We start from the raw sequence: 12928 nt of genomic DNA, 5'->3' as shown, positions 1-12928 counted from the left end.
CTTAACCAAAAGGCCATTAACTCCCCCTACAACCCCGCTCTGTCGTATCCTGGATACTCAGCTTCCTGCAAGAAGCCGGGGTCTGTAGCATCTGCTCTGTGATACTGGGCAGCTTGGGCAGCATTTTCCTCTATCTCACTTTCAATGAGAAATTAATATTCATTTAGTCTTAAACTAATAACAGTTTAAACGAAATATGTAAATTAGCAAATACAACTTGCACATTTTTATGGGTGCTGTGCAACACATGGGCATACTGTAAACTGATCCAGTCAGGCAATTGGTGCTTCCAGCTCCTTTTCTCTATGTTGGGAACTTAGCAGCTCCTCTCAGTTCAAATGGAAGGCTGTTATGTTAGAGGACAGAAGCTGTACATGGAATATCAAGTAGCACATGTTCTCTCAGATGTAGAAATGATCTCAAGTCACCATGGTGATTACCAGACACTGGGCAGGATGAGGGCATTGGATGGAGCAAAGCTGGGTGGCAGGCATCAGTACACAGTGAGGCACGGAGGAGGAAGCTCCAGGGCTCTCGACTGCTTCCTAACGAAGCCAAGCCGTGACCCAGAAGCAAAGCACATCTTGGCATTTGGTACTCTCCTGGAAGAATTCCTTGTTCCTTCTGTTAGAGTGTGGGTAAAATGTTATTGTTGGGCAGTGTGAGGTTCCTTTGTGTAGAGAAAACTGCTACTTTGCTAGGCCAGGAGGCGCCTGGAGCTTGGGAGGATTCTGCTTTAGTGATAAATCTGTTCTTTGCTGTCGTGCAACTTTGTGAACCCAGGTGCAGGAGGGCGAGGGCACAATTCTTCTCCGGTCCCAGGAACAGGAGGAAGATAAGGGTGTGAGAATGGGATGAGCCGTACAGATAATGAGTATGGGAACAGAACAGGCTGCCTGTGTCTGAAGGCCATAAAAATGAACATGTCTAAGGTTGTTACTTTTGATGTATTTCCTAGCCCAAAAGGGCCTATATAAGCTTCTGTCTTGGGCTATTTGGGGTCTGACTGCCTGGCTTGGCTGGCCTGTGTGCCCCAAGTGCGGTCTGGCCCTAGCATGCTGACACAAAAAACTCTGTTTGCTGTTTGCATTACCAGCGAGACTCTTTGTTGTTCTCTGGGGGTTGACTAGCTCGGACCCTGACGTCCAGGGGTTTTAGCCCGGACTCTAACACTTCCCATTTCTGAACCAGTCAGTGCATGTCTTAGGGACGGGAAGGTGGATCCAGGGCTGCTGCAGGGTCCCAGGCTGCCTGGCTCCTGGGAAGCGTGAAGTGACCAACATTGTCCACTCTGACTTGCTTGAGGTTTCATGCTGATCTGCTGCTGCGTATTCAGTGTGAATTCATGGGAAGCACAGAAAAGGCCATGGTGGTCACTGATAACTTCCTGGGACACGCAGACAGTGCTGGACAGTCCTTGCACTTGCTACTCTACCTCCCCTCATGAAGAGGGAAAGGGAAAATGAATTGTCCTGTGCAGCGCCTCCCAGTCTGTCCCCCAGTCTGTCCTCACCTCAGGACTCATCAGGAGGCAGGGTCCTGGAACTTGTGGCATCTGTGGCATCTCCAGGAGCGAGGGTGGAGGGTGGGGTTGAGGCTGCCCCAGCGGAGAAAGGCAGGTTTCACCGGTCTCCGCTACTGTGCGTTCTGTTCCACATTAGAGCCACTTTCCTGCCTTTTGATTAGAGCATGACTTTTGGCCACAACCACCATCTTCAGTAATTCGCCAAGATACGGAAGGGAAGGGGAAAGAGGAGAGGCACCTGCTACATGTTCTCTAGGCAACATGGAGTTGTTCCTTTGGCCCCACACATGCACATTTACAAGGAAAGTGACATTGAAGACATCAAGGGAATGGGTACTATTCTCAAAGGAATGCCCCACAAATGTTACCATGGCAATACTGGAAGAGTCTACAATGTTACCCAGCATGCCGTTGGCATAGTTGTAAACAAGTCAAGAGCAAGATTCTTGCCAAGAGAATCGATGTAAATGTGTATATTGAACATATCCAATATTCTAAGAGTTGAGACAGCTTCCTGAAACAGGGAAGGAAAATGGTCAGAAAAAGTAAGAAGCCAGACGGAGAGGTATTTGGGTTCAACTAAAGCCCAGCCTGTTCCACCCAGAGAAGCCCTCTTTGTCAGAGCCCACTGGAAGGAGCCTGAGCTGTTGAAACCCATTCCCTATGAAGTCATGGCATAATAAGTGTAAAAGAAAAAAAAAAAAAAAAACCTCTGTCGCCTGTGATGCTGGGATCCCAAATTAGAATCATTGGAATCCAGGACCCCCCTGAAATGTGTCTGGGAAAGCAGGCAATGATGGCCCAAATACCTCACCCGTCATCCATACGAAAGACAAGGAGGAAGACCATGGTTTCCGACTTAAGCCAGACCCATTCCTGGACATTGTGGACATTTGGGGAGCTGAACATGTGGATGGAAGATCTCTTTATGTCTTTGTTCCTCTCTTTGCTCAAAACCAAAAACAATAGAAATGAAAACATCGATCCTCTCAACTTTTGTTATTCCAGTTTAGAAGCTAACACATTGCTCACGCTAGACTGAATGAATGAAGCATTTAAATGAATGAAGCATTTAGATGTATGCTAATGAATGAAGCATTTAAATGTATAAACCAATGTATTCATGTCATACACAACCCATAGAAGCAGAGGACACCGCCAGCTCTCTGTGCCAGTGCCCTCCCACTGTGGGTGGAGCTTCTTGCTTGCGTCTTGACCTTGGGTTCACCATTTAGCTTGTTCTGGCTAGCAGGTTGAGGTGGAAGGCGTGCTGTGCCAGTTCCTTGCTTGGGCCTCCAAGGAAATGACAAGGACATGGCCCAGCTGGCCTGCTGGATCTTGGTGCCCAGTAGACATGTACCCCTTGTTCTCCAGACTCGGTTTCTTCTCTTTCTACCATGCCAGCCTTTCTCCTGCCTTTGTGGCCCCATCTTTCTCTGTTGCCCCTTCTCTTATGACTTACACCCAGCCTGATATTCTCATTTTTGAAAACATACCGTATGAGAGTATTTCAGAAAATCTGTGAAAATAAGATTAAAAGATAAGCTTACTTTGGTGCATTTTTTGAAGTTCATGGACTTCTTTTCATAATACACAGTTTTAATGAATTTTTGAAATTGCATACGTGTCTCAAACACCTTTAAAACAAGCTTATCTTTTAATACCCTTTCCATAAGCTTTTTTGCAGTACCCTTGTTATAGCAGCAGGTAACCCAATTTTATAGTTCAGGTTCTTGCCCCCCCAGAGATCAGTGTTTAAAGCAGAGGCATAATTAAGGCGTAAATTAAGGTGCATAAGTGAGAGCAGATGTGTTCGCAGAGTCGATGCGCATTCAGGCATGAAAATGGGCCACGCCGTAGGGAGAGGTGCCTGCTGCAAGGGCCAGACACCTGCTTGGGAGAGGGCATGTGAGAGGAGGCCTGAGAAAGGCCCCCAGCAGAGATGAGAAGCCAAGCAGTCAAGAGGCCACTCCTATGTGTGGCCCCTTCATGGTCGCTTAAGTGAATACACACATGGTGGGGTGTGATTGGGAACTGCTGTGCCTGAGGCTTATGTGACTTCACATGGATTTTAACTTCCATATGGCCACAATCTCCTCTCTGGTCCTGGACGAAGTACAGGTGCATCATGGGAAGTGTGCCAACTGGATTGACAGGCAAGAGGTGGAATTATTGGGGGTTGGCACTGTGGCATAGTGGGTAAAATAGCTGTCTATAGTGCCTGCATCCCACATGGGCACTGGTTTGAGCTCTGGGCACTCCACTTTTGATCTAGCTCCCTGATCAGGTGCCCGGGGAAGGCAGCTTAGTATGGTCTGAGTGCTTGGGCCCCTGCACTAGGTGTGAGGTCTGGAAGAAGCTCCTGGCTTTGCTTTGGACCAGCCTGGTTCTGGCTGTTGCAGCCATTTGCAAGTGTCCCAACAGATGGGAGATCTTTTTTTCTCTCTTTTTCTATAACTGCCTTTCAAATCAATCAATAAATCTTTTTTTAAAAAAGAGGTGGAGTTACAATGCAAAACTTACCTAATTTCCTGCAAACTTCCCCCATATCATCTTATCTAACCTTTTATCTATCATCTACCTAGCTTTCTTAGTTCTTACATGTTATTTAAATGATATTAAAACTCTATGACAATTTTTAATAGGGACAGATATACTTCATGATAGGACTCTAACATAACTGACATATTGTCGGAAATTTCTATTTATATATATTGTTGGAAGGTTAGTTAATCTGCATTCTTTTTTAAGAGTACAAAAATTACAGCGAGTGTCTGTCTTCATGCTTGCCCATTTGCTGAAGTTATTTTTTGTCAGGAGAGTCTTGGAGTCAGAGTTAGTGAATCAAAGGGAATGAATATTTTAAAGCTTTGGATACACATTCCCAGTTCTTATTCACAAAATTCTTGGCTTTTCTCCTTCAAGCAGCCAAACATTGCAGCGTCCCCCTCTTCAATCACTTAGTACTGCAGTTAAATGTTCCAGGTAGGTGGAAATATTAGAAAATATTATATTTATATATTTAATATTATATAATATATATTTTAGAATATATTATATGTTGTATATTATTAAGTTCCTACTTTATAATATATAGCATGTATTATGATAGATTGTATATTATATGACATATAACAATAAATATATATTATATATAGTATGTATTATAATATGATATTATAATGTAATATAATGTATAATAAAATAAATCTTTTCCTTTTTTCTAGGATCACTTACATTTTGACCGAATGAGTAATTCTCTCTTGTATTCTCTAACTGTAATGCCTTTCCCCACCAAATGAGCTTTCCCATGATGTTTCCGCTTGATGGTTGTCGTGGTTATGGGAGAAGGGTGGCATATGCGTCAGACCTGATAGTCTGATATTGGGCCTCAGGCTGGTTCCGGAAGGGGAGGTAGCGATCCAGCACATCATTAGGACAGCAAAGCCCTGATGGACCAATGACAAACTCAGGCCGGCATTCCTCACCTAATAAGGACCAAAGCAGGACCCGTTCGGGCTTCTGTATCAGGAGGGGTATTAAAAGCTCCTGCACGCTCCCTTTGCATGCCTTTTCATCCCCGGAGCTCCCCTCTTCCTCTCTGTTGCTCCATTGTGATGGAGAAAGGCCCGACTACGGAGCTCCCTGAATAAAGGCCATCCTTTTCCATACAGGCTGCTGTGTTCCTTCACTGGTGGTCGGTGGATAGAACACCTCTAACCTCATGTCTGATTCAGTTCCCAGAGTTCCTTCAGGCACGGGGGCAACAAGCAGGACTGACAGACATGTCAGCTGGACCCACAGAACCTTCAGAAAGAGTCTTAGGTACGCTGTCAATTCCAACACTCCCTGGTGGAGCTGGCCTTGGTCTCAGGGGCGCATACTTACCTGTAGCTCAGGAAGGACTTCTTGGTCTTGTGTAGCCCAGCGGATCCATTTCTCAGGGCCTGGGCTCTCAGGAACTTCTCCTTTAGTATCACCCTGGGGCTGCCATGTGGATCCTGAGTCCTGCTGGTGTCTGGGCGAGAGGAAAGAAGAAGACCTCTTAGGTCCTGGTACCCAGGAGTACAGTTCAGAGCACTGGTCACCATCAGCTTCTCCCAGAATGTCTGAACTTCAACAAGGATGTAGTCTTACTGCCACAGAGAAGCTGATAAACCTTAGGCTCATGGAGACAGAAGATGTTCACAGGGTGCTCATTGCTGTGGCGGAGCAGCCTTCTCAAGGAAGGGGTGTGGAAGAACCCAGCCCCTGCATGGTGTTTGTAAAACATGATGTTTGTAAAACGTCTTTCCCGTCGAAAGAGTTTAGAAGGATTTCCTCCCTTTCTATTCTTTGGAATATCTTGTGGAGGATTGGAGAAATTTCTTCTTGAATTGTTTGGTAGAATTCAGCTGTGAAGCCATCTGCTACAGGGCTTTTCTTGTTGAGAGGGATTTAATTACTGATTCAATATGTGTTGTGATTATAGGACTATTTAGGTTATTAACTGCCTCATGATTCAGTTTTGGTAGATGGTATGTATCCAAAAATCTATCCACTTCTTCTAGGTCTTCTGATTTGTTGGCATATAGTGGCTTGTAATATTCCTAATTCAAAATATGTCTAAAGTATCTGTTGTTATACTTCCTTTTTCAACTCTGATCCTATTAATTTATATCTTCTCCCTCCTGTTTTGATTTGTTGGACTAATGGGGAATCTATTTTGTTGATTTTCTAAAAGACCCAGCCCTTTGATTCATCGATGTTACGTAGTTACATATTGTTCTTTTGGTCTGTATGTGTCTTATTTTCTCCCTTATTTTTGTTATTTCTTTTTTCCTGTTAATCTTGGGACTGTTTTACTGCTGATTTTTAGCTCCTTCAGACATATGGTTAGGCCATTTACTTGGCGCTTTTCTATCTTCTTTATCTCCTTTACATAAACATTGATTGAGGTGAACTTGGCTTGATTGTATCCAATAATTTTGATATGTTGTGTTGATGCTTCATTCATTTGAAAACACTTTAAAATTTCCTCTTTGATACTCCTATAACCCATTGCTCATTTAGCAGCATATTATTCAGTCTGCAAGTTTTTGCATATTTCTGGTGCATTTGACTTGTTGGTCTCTAGCTTCATTCCAAGATGGTCTGAGAAGATGCATGGTATGACTTTGATGCATTTATATTTGCTAAAGATGGTTTTGTGGCCTACAACATGATCAATTCTAGAATGTTCCATGTACTGATGAAAAAAGTATATTCTGCATTGCAGAATGAAAGGTTCTGTAGATATCTTAAGTCCGTTTGTTCTATTGTCTGGCTGAGTTCTGTTGTTTCCTTGCTGATTTTCGTCTCCTTGATTTATCTGTTTATGCTAGTGTGGTCTTAAACCTCCCCACTGGTATTTTCTTCATGTTGTACTCAGAGAGCTTGACTATGATGTGTTTTATTGAATATTGCGTATTGTTGACTCTATTGGGAGTTCTGTGCCCTTCCTGTATTTTGCTTTTCAATTCTTTCTCCATGTTAAGCAATTTCACAATCATTCTCCCACTAAATACATCTTGGAACCCAGCTTCTCTTTCTGTTTCTTCCTGAAGTCCCAATATTCTTACGTTTGGGCTTTTGATGGTGAATTTTAATTCCTGAATGCTTTTCTCAGATAGACTCAGTTCCTCTTCCAGCATTTTGATTGTTTCATCATTATTGCAGGAGGTATCTTCCAATTCTGAGGTTGTTTTTTTTAAAAGATTAAGTTATTTTTATTGCAAAGTCAGATATATATAGAGGAGGAGAGACAGAGAGGAAGACCTTCTGTCTAGTGATTCACTCCCCAGGTAGCCACAATGGCTGGAGCTGAGCTGATCCAAAGCCAGGAACCAGGAGCTCTTCCAGGTCTCCCATGTGGGTGCAGGGTCCCAAGGCTTTGGGCCATCCTAGACTGTTTTCCCAGGCCACAAGCGTGGAGCTGGATGGGAAGTGGGGATGCTGGGATTAGAACCAATGTGCATATGGGATCCTGATGTGTTCAAGGTGAGGGCTTTAGCCACTACGCCACTGCCCTGGGCCTTGAGATTCTTTCTTCTGCCTCACTGATTCTATTACTAAGGCTTTCCACTGAATTTTTAATTTGTTGCGCTCACTTGGGGATTGAATCATCAGATGGAAGATCTTTCTCACTGTCTCTCCCTCTCTCTGTATATCTGACTTTCCAATAAAAATAAATCTTAAAAAAAAAGTGAATTAAGGAAAAAAACTACTGCGTTTATAAAGACATTGAGAGAAATAAAATAAACATAAGCAGGCTGACCTGGTCCAGAGTTGGAGTGAGCATGGAGGAAGAGCAGACACCTCAAGGTTATAATCCCAGAAGTGATGCAGGAAGGAGGATGAGAAAGATCTTGATACTGAGGTCTTGGCTCCACCAGTGTGGAATCTCCTTGTTCCTAGGGTGGTGACAGCCCCTTAGAGTTGTGTGTTCTGCATGACTCAGACAGTGGACCCTGTGGTAAGCCACGGTGCCCACAGCAATAGAAGAGTCCTGAGCAATAGAGGAGCCTGAAGCCCTGTGGTTGCATGTGAATGGACTCAGGCTTTTAATTGGGTTCTGTTATGAACAACAAGCCTGTCAGTGCTGGGTGCCAAGTGCAGCCCCATGCTCTCATGTGCCATGGAGAGGCTGGTGTGTGCCTCACCTTGTGAGCTGGTGGAGTTCCTGGTCCAAATGTGGACGCTGAGTGGTCAGGAGATTGTCCCGCTGGCAGGTTGATGGCGGCTGCTCACCAAGCTGTTTCGAGGCCTTTGAGAGACAGACAACCATGTAAATTCCTCTCCAGGGTTGTGGGTCCAGAACAGTGGTGGACAGATGAGGGTCATGTTGCTGGAGCCATGGAGGCAGGTGCCCTAGGCTGTGGGACCACTGACCTGCAGGTGCTCCTGATGCCCAGCACCTGCCTGGATGTGGATGGCAGCCTCGCTCTCTGTCCTGGCTCATGGGGATGTTGCTATCTAGTGTGTGGCAAGGTGCATTTGTTTTTACACGCTTTGTGAGTGTGTGTGTTGGGGCGTGTGTATGTGTGGTTGTATGGTTTGTTTTTGTGTTGTGTGTGCACATGTGTTTGTACACTCTGTGAGTGTATGTGTTGGGTGTGTTGGTGTGTATGTGCACATGTGGTTGTGTGCTTTGTCAGTGTATGTGTTGGATGCATGTGCATATGTGGTTATCCGCTTTGTGAGTATGTGTGTTTGGTGTGTTTGTACATGTGAGTGTACGGTTTGTGAGTTTTTGTGTTGTGTGTGTACACATGTGTTTGTACACTGTGAGTGTATGTGTTGGGTGTATGTTTGTGTGTCCGCACATGTGGTTGTATGGTTTGTGAGTGTATGTGTTGGGTGTGTGGGATGTGGACATCAATGTGTTATATGAGGCCAGAGGCTGCTCTGCCCACATTGGTGTGTGCAGTTGCCTCTGCAGCTCCTCACCTTCCTGCTGGCTCCCACCGCTGTCCAACGTGCATGAGAAAGGGCAGAAGCCAGGGCAGTGATGGCTCTGTTGAGCTCCAGCTGGCAGCTTGGGGGAGAGGTGCTGGGGATGCTGCCTGCTAAAGGAGGACACGCACAGAGTGACCTGGACATGGGATCTTATTCCCCAGACCCCAACATCCTCCCCCCCCAGAGGCATCCTGTGTGTGTTGCCTTCTAGGTCTGTGTTTGCCTCTCCTGTAGGATCATGTCTACTCCTCCGTGCCTGAGATGGCTGTGCCATCCTGGTGTACTGCACAGAAACTAGGGGAACATGGGCAGTTCTTGTACTTGAACAGTGCAATTTTTGTGCACGGTCTCCTGCTGACCTACGGCTCTCATCCTGTGTCTCATTTGTTTTCTAAGCCCAGAAATGGTCAAAGATCCCCCAATCTTTCTTTTTTTTTTTATTGTTGCTTACATTGTATTATGTAGTACAGTTTTATAGGCACTGGGGATTCCCCCCACCCCTCCCATATCCCTCCCCCCATGGTGGATTCCTCCACCTTGTTGCATAACCATAGTTCAAGTTCAGTTGAGATTCATTGCTTGCAAACACTTGCCTAGCATAAAGTTCAGCGTCTTATTGTCCAGATAAGTTCAGTGGCCTCTTGGGGAGACCTTCTATGGTCTGAAGATAGGTCTAACAGAGTAAAGATCCGGTCAGTTAAAAGCCCCAACAAGGCCTCAGTATCAATATACAACATTATGGAATTAATTGACATAGTATTGGGTAAACAATATGTTAAAAATAATGCAAGTTCCCTTCCTCGAAACATCTGGGTTGAGACAGTATCAATGACAGGTTCAAAAAATAACAAACAACCAAACAACCACTGGAGCGCCCCGGTGAGCTAACAGGACAAAGCAGCATTGTGCCTTTTAGTGAGGTCACCTGACCAATCACCCCTGAGGCTCTGGGCCTGTTGCTATTCTTCTGGAAGTGAGGTTGTAGTGTCTAATGACTGCCCTGGTGCCGAGCACAAGTAAGATAACCGACCTGAGTGGATGCGTGACTTTTCTCTTGCTGCCATGCCCCATCCTGCCTCTCACCTGCTGGTGGCTGCTGCTGGCATTCCCAGGTGGAAGATGCAGAGTAGTCACATCTTGGCTCCTTTTGCTGCCCCATGTCAGTCCTCTGGGCAGTGGCTTTGGCCCCAGTCTCAGGGTCTTGGCTCCTGCCCGGAGCTTGCAGCCCTGTTGTGTGGAGGCCCTGCAGGAAGTTCTGAGAGAACCAGGAGGCATTAGTGCCTGCACATGGCACCTCTGGTTCATGCAGTTTCTGGGGTGGGGCTGACCTGGAGTCCCTGGAGCTGCTGGCTGGCAGTCCTATAGAAGGCCAGTGTATCACTCCTGTGCCTGCTCAGCTGGGCCACCATGTGCAGGCTCTGGTCCTCGAGCTTGTCATAGAGTGTGCGGATGCTGAAGTCCTCCAGGGTCTGGACCAGGGCTGGGGCCCCTGAAGGAAGAGGCCTTGGAGTGAGCAGCAGCTGCAAGCAGGGCCTTGCGTGAGCAGCTCAGCCCCTTCATCCCATGAGCAACCGGGCATTCTCAGACAGGGAGATGGGGGGAGGCCTGCCTGCAGGGAGATGCAGGCCATGGGGAAGTGGGGGTCAGGTGGACCAGGGGAGGAAGGAGTGCCTCAGAGGCAGGTGGAGGCAGGGACCACCTCCCCTGAGTAGGTGTGATTGACAAGGGCTTTCCTGGTCAGGAGCTGGGCAGGGTTCTGCCTCTTTGGAGGGTGAGCCTTCCAGGTCACAAACACCTTCCTGAGGAAGCTGGTGGCTGGGTCTGCCTAGACTTTCCCTGAGACTTTACTCTGGTCCTGCCTGCTCTGTCTGGCAGTCTCTGGTTCCCACAGCTGCCCTGCATCCCCTGCCCTCGCCTTGGCTGTTATCACTGTGAGGCACACTCACTTCCAGCATCCCCAAGCCCATGTGTCTATGATGCCAAGGGCTGTGTTTGACATGTAATTGCTTGGCCATGTGCTTCTGGTTTCAGGGGAGTGGGGATCTAGAATCTCCATCCAGGCAGCCCCTGCCCAGCCCCTGCCCAAGCAGCTCTTGTGTCCTGCAGGGCCTCCCTGTGGCACTTAAATTCTTCCCTCCTAAAGGTTTCCCACTGCTCTGTTGAAAAGGCCAAAGTTGTCTCCTGAGTTCTATATCCAGTAAAAGCGTCTTTTAATGGTGAGGGAGACATTGGGAAACTTGCAGATAAGCAAAAAACTGATGTATGTGTTACTGCTTTCCTGCAACAGATGCTCTTGGGAGCCCTGAAACAAGACTCCAGCCAGGAACTCAAACGCCAGGAACAATAAAAATGTTAGTGAAGGTGGATATGTGGGTGGTGGTAAAAGCTAGTGTTACTGCATCAGAGCTTTGTAATTCCATATCTGCTCTTCTGCATGATTTAGAGATAAATACATTTGACAATCATCTCAAAACTACTAGTTTTAACTTTGACATGCTAAATCCATATTTCATTTTTTTTATATCAGTGATGAGGTATTAAAAATAATATTAGCCCATGTTTCAGGGCACATCGGGTGAGCAAAGATGTGATTCTAACATTCTAATAACTGTGATGCTGACATTGACAAGGATATGGACACAGGTGTAAGGGAACAGGGTCTTCGATGTTATTCACGCTGAGCTGTTACCAACACAGATCAGGGAGTGTCAACTTCCATATGCTGAAGGTAATCCCACACAAACAGAAATGAAAACAGCACAATAGGAAATGAGATAAATGAAAACATTCACTACAAAAAAATCCACCAAATCCAAGAAAGGCAGTGATGCAAAAATAAAAGAACTACATATCATGTAGAAAACAAGTAACAAATTGACAAAAGTAAGATCCTCCTTACCAGTAGTTACTTAAAATCTAGGTGAATTAAACATCCCAATTGACAAACAAATACAAAATAGATTGTAAGAATGGGTAAAAACCCAAGCCCCATGTCTATAATGCCTGTCTTTGGAACCAAAGGCAAAAAGAGAGAAAACAAAAGAATGAGAAAAGACATTCCATACCAGTTGACCTACCAACGAGAGCAGGAGTGAATCTGCACTGGCATCCACAGACTTCAAACAATGAAAAGCTTGTGCATTGCGCATTAATGAATGTTCCACACAGGAAAAATACATTGAACAACTAAAACATTTGTGAACTAAATGGGGAACCATCAAGATATGCGAAGCAAAAGCCTGGCAGTTCTAAGACATTCCAAGAGTTCAGCCTCCGAACTGATAAAATAACCAGGCGGGAGGAGATGAGAGGAGACAGCAGACTTAGCACAAAATCCTCTAGCAGATACACAGGACGCCTTATGCAACAACACACATGCATTTTCCTAAAGTTCTCATGGGATGTTTCCTAACACAGACTGCACATTAGGCCACAAATTAAGTCTCGAGTGATTAAAAAAGACAGATAACCATTCTATCACTATGGGATAAAATTAGAAATCATCATCAGGAGGAAAATTAGAAAATCCAAATTTTGTGGCCGTTAAGCAGTGTACTCCTAAGCAACAATGGATCAAAGAAGAAAGCATGAGACAAATTCGAAAATACTTAGAGATAAATGAAAATGAATAAAAAGCCACCATGTACCAAAACCTGTGGGACTCAGTGAAAGCAGAATATGAGGAGTTTATAGCTATGAATGTTTGCATTGAGAAATAAGAAATAATCTAGGTGAACAATATAACTTTGCAACTTAAGGAGTTTAGATAAAAAGAGCTAACCTCACCCAAACTGGCCAGTAGGAATTTAATAACAAATATTAGAGTACTAACAAATAAAATAAGGAACAAAATAGCAACAACAAAAGGAGCATTACTGAGGATAAAAACTGATTCTTTAAAGCATCAATGCAATTGACAAACTTTTG

This window comes from Ochotona curzoniae, unplaced genomic scaffold (assembly GCF_017591425.1).
Source record: "Ochotona curzoniae isolate NIBS_2020 unplaced genomic scaffold, NIBS_Ocur_1.0 contig_1014, whole genome shotgun sequence".
NCBI classification, from domain to species: Eukaryota; Metazoa; Chordata; class Mammalia; order Lagomorpha; family Ochotonidae; genus Ochotona; species Ochotona curzoniae.
This window is presented reverse-complemented; position numbering follows the sequence as displayed.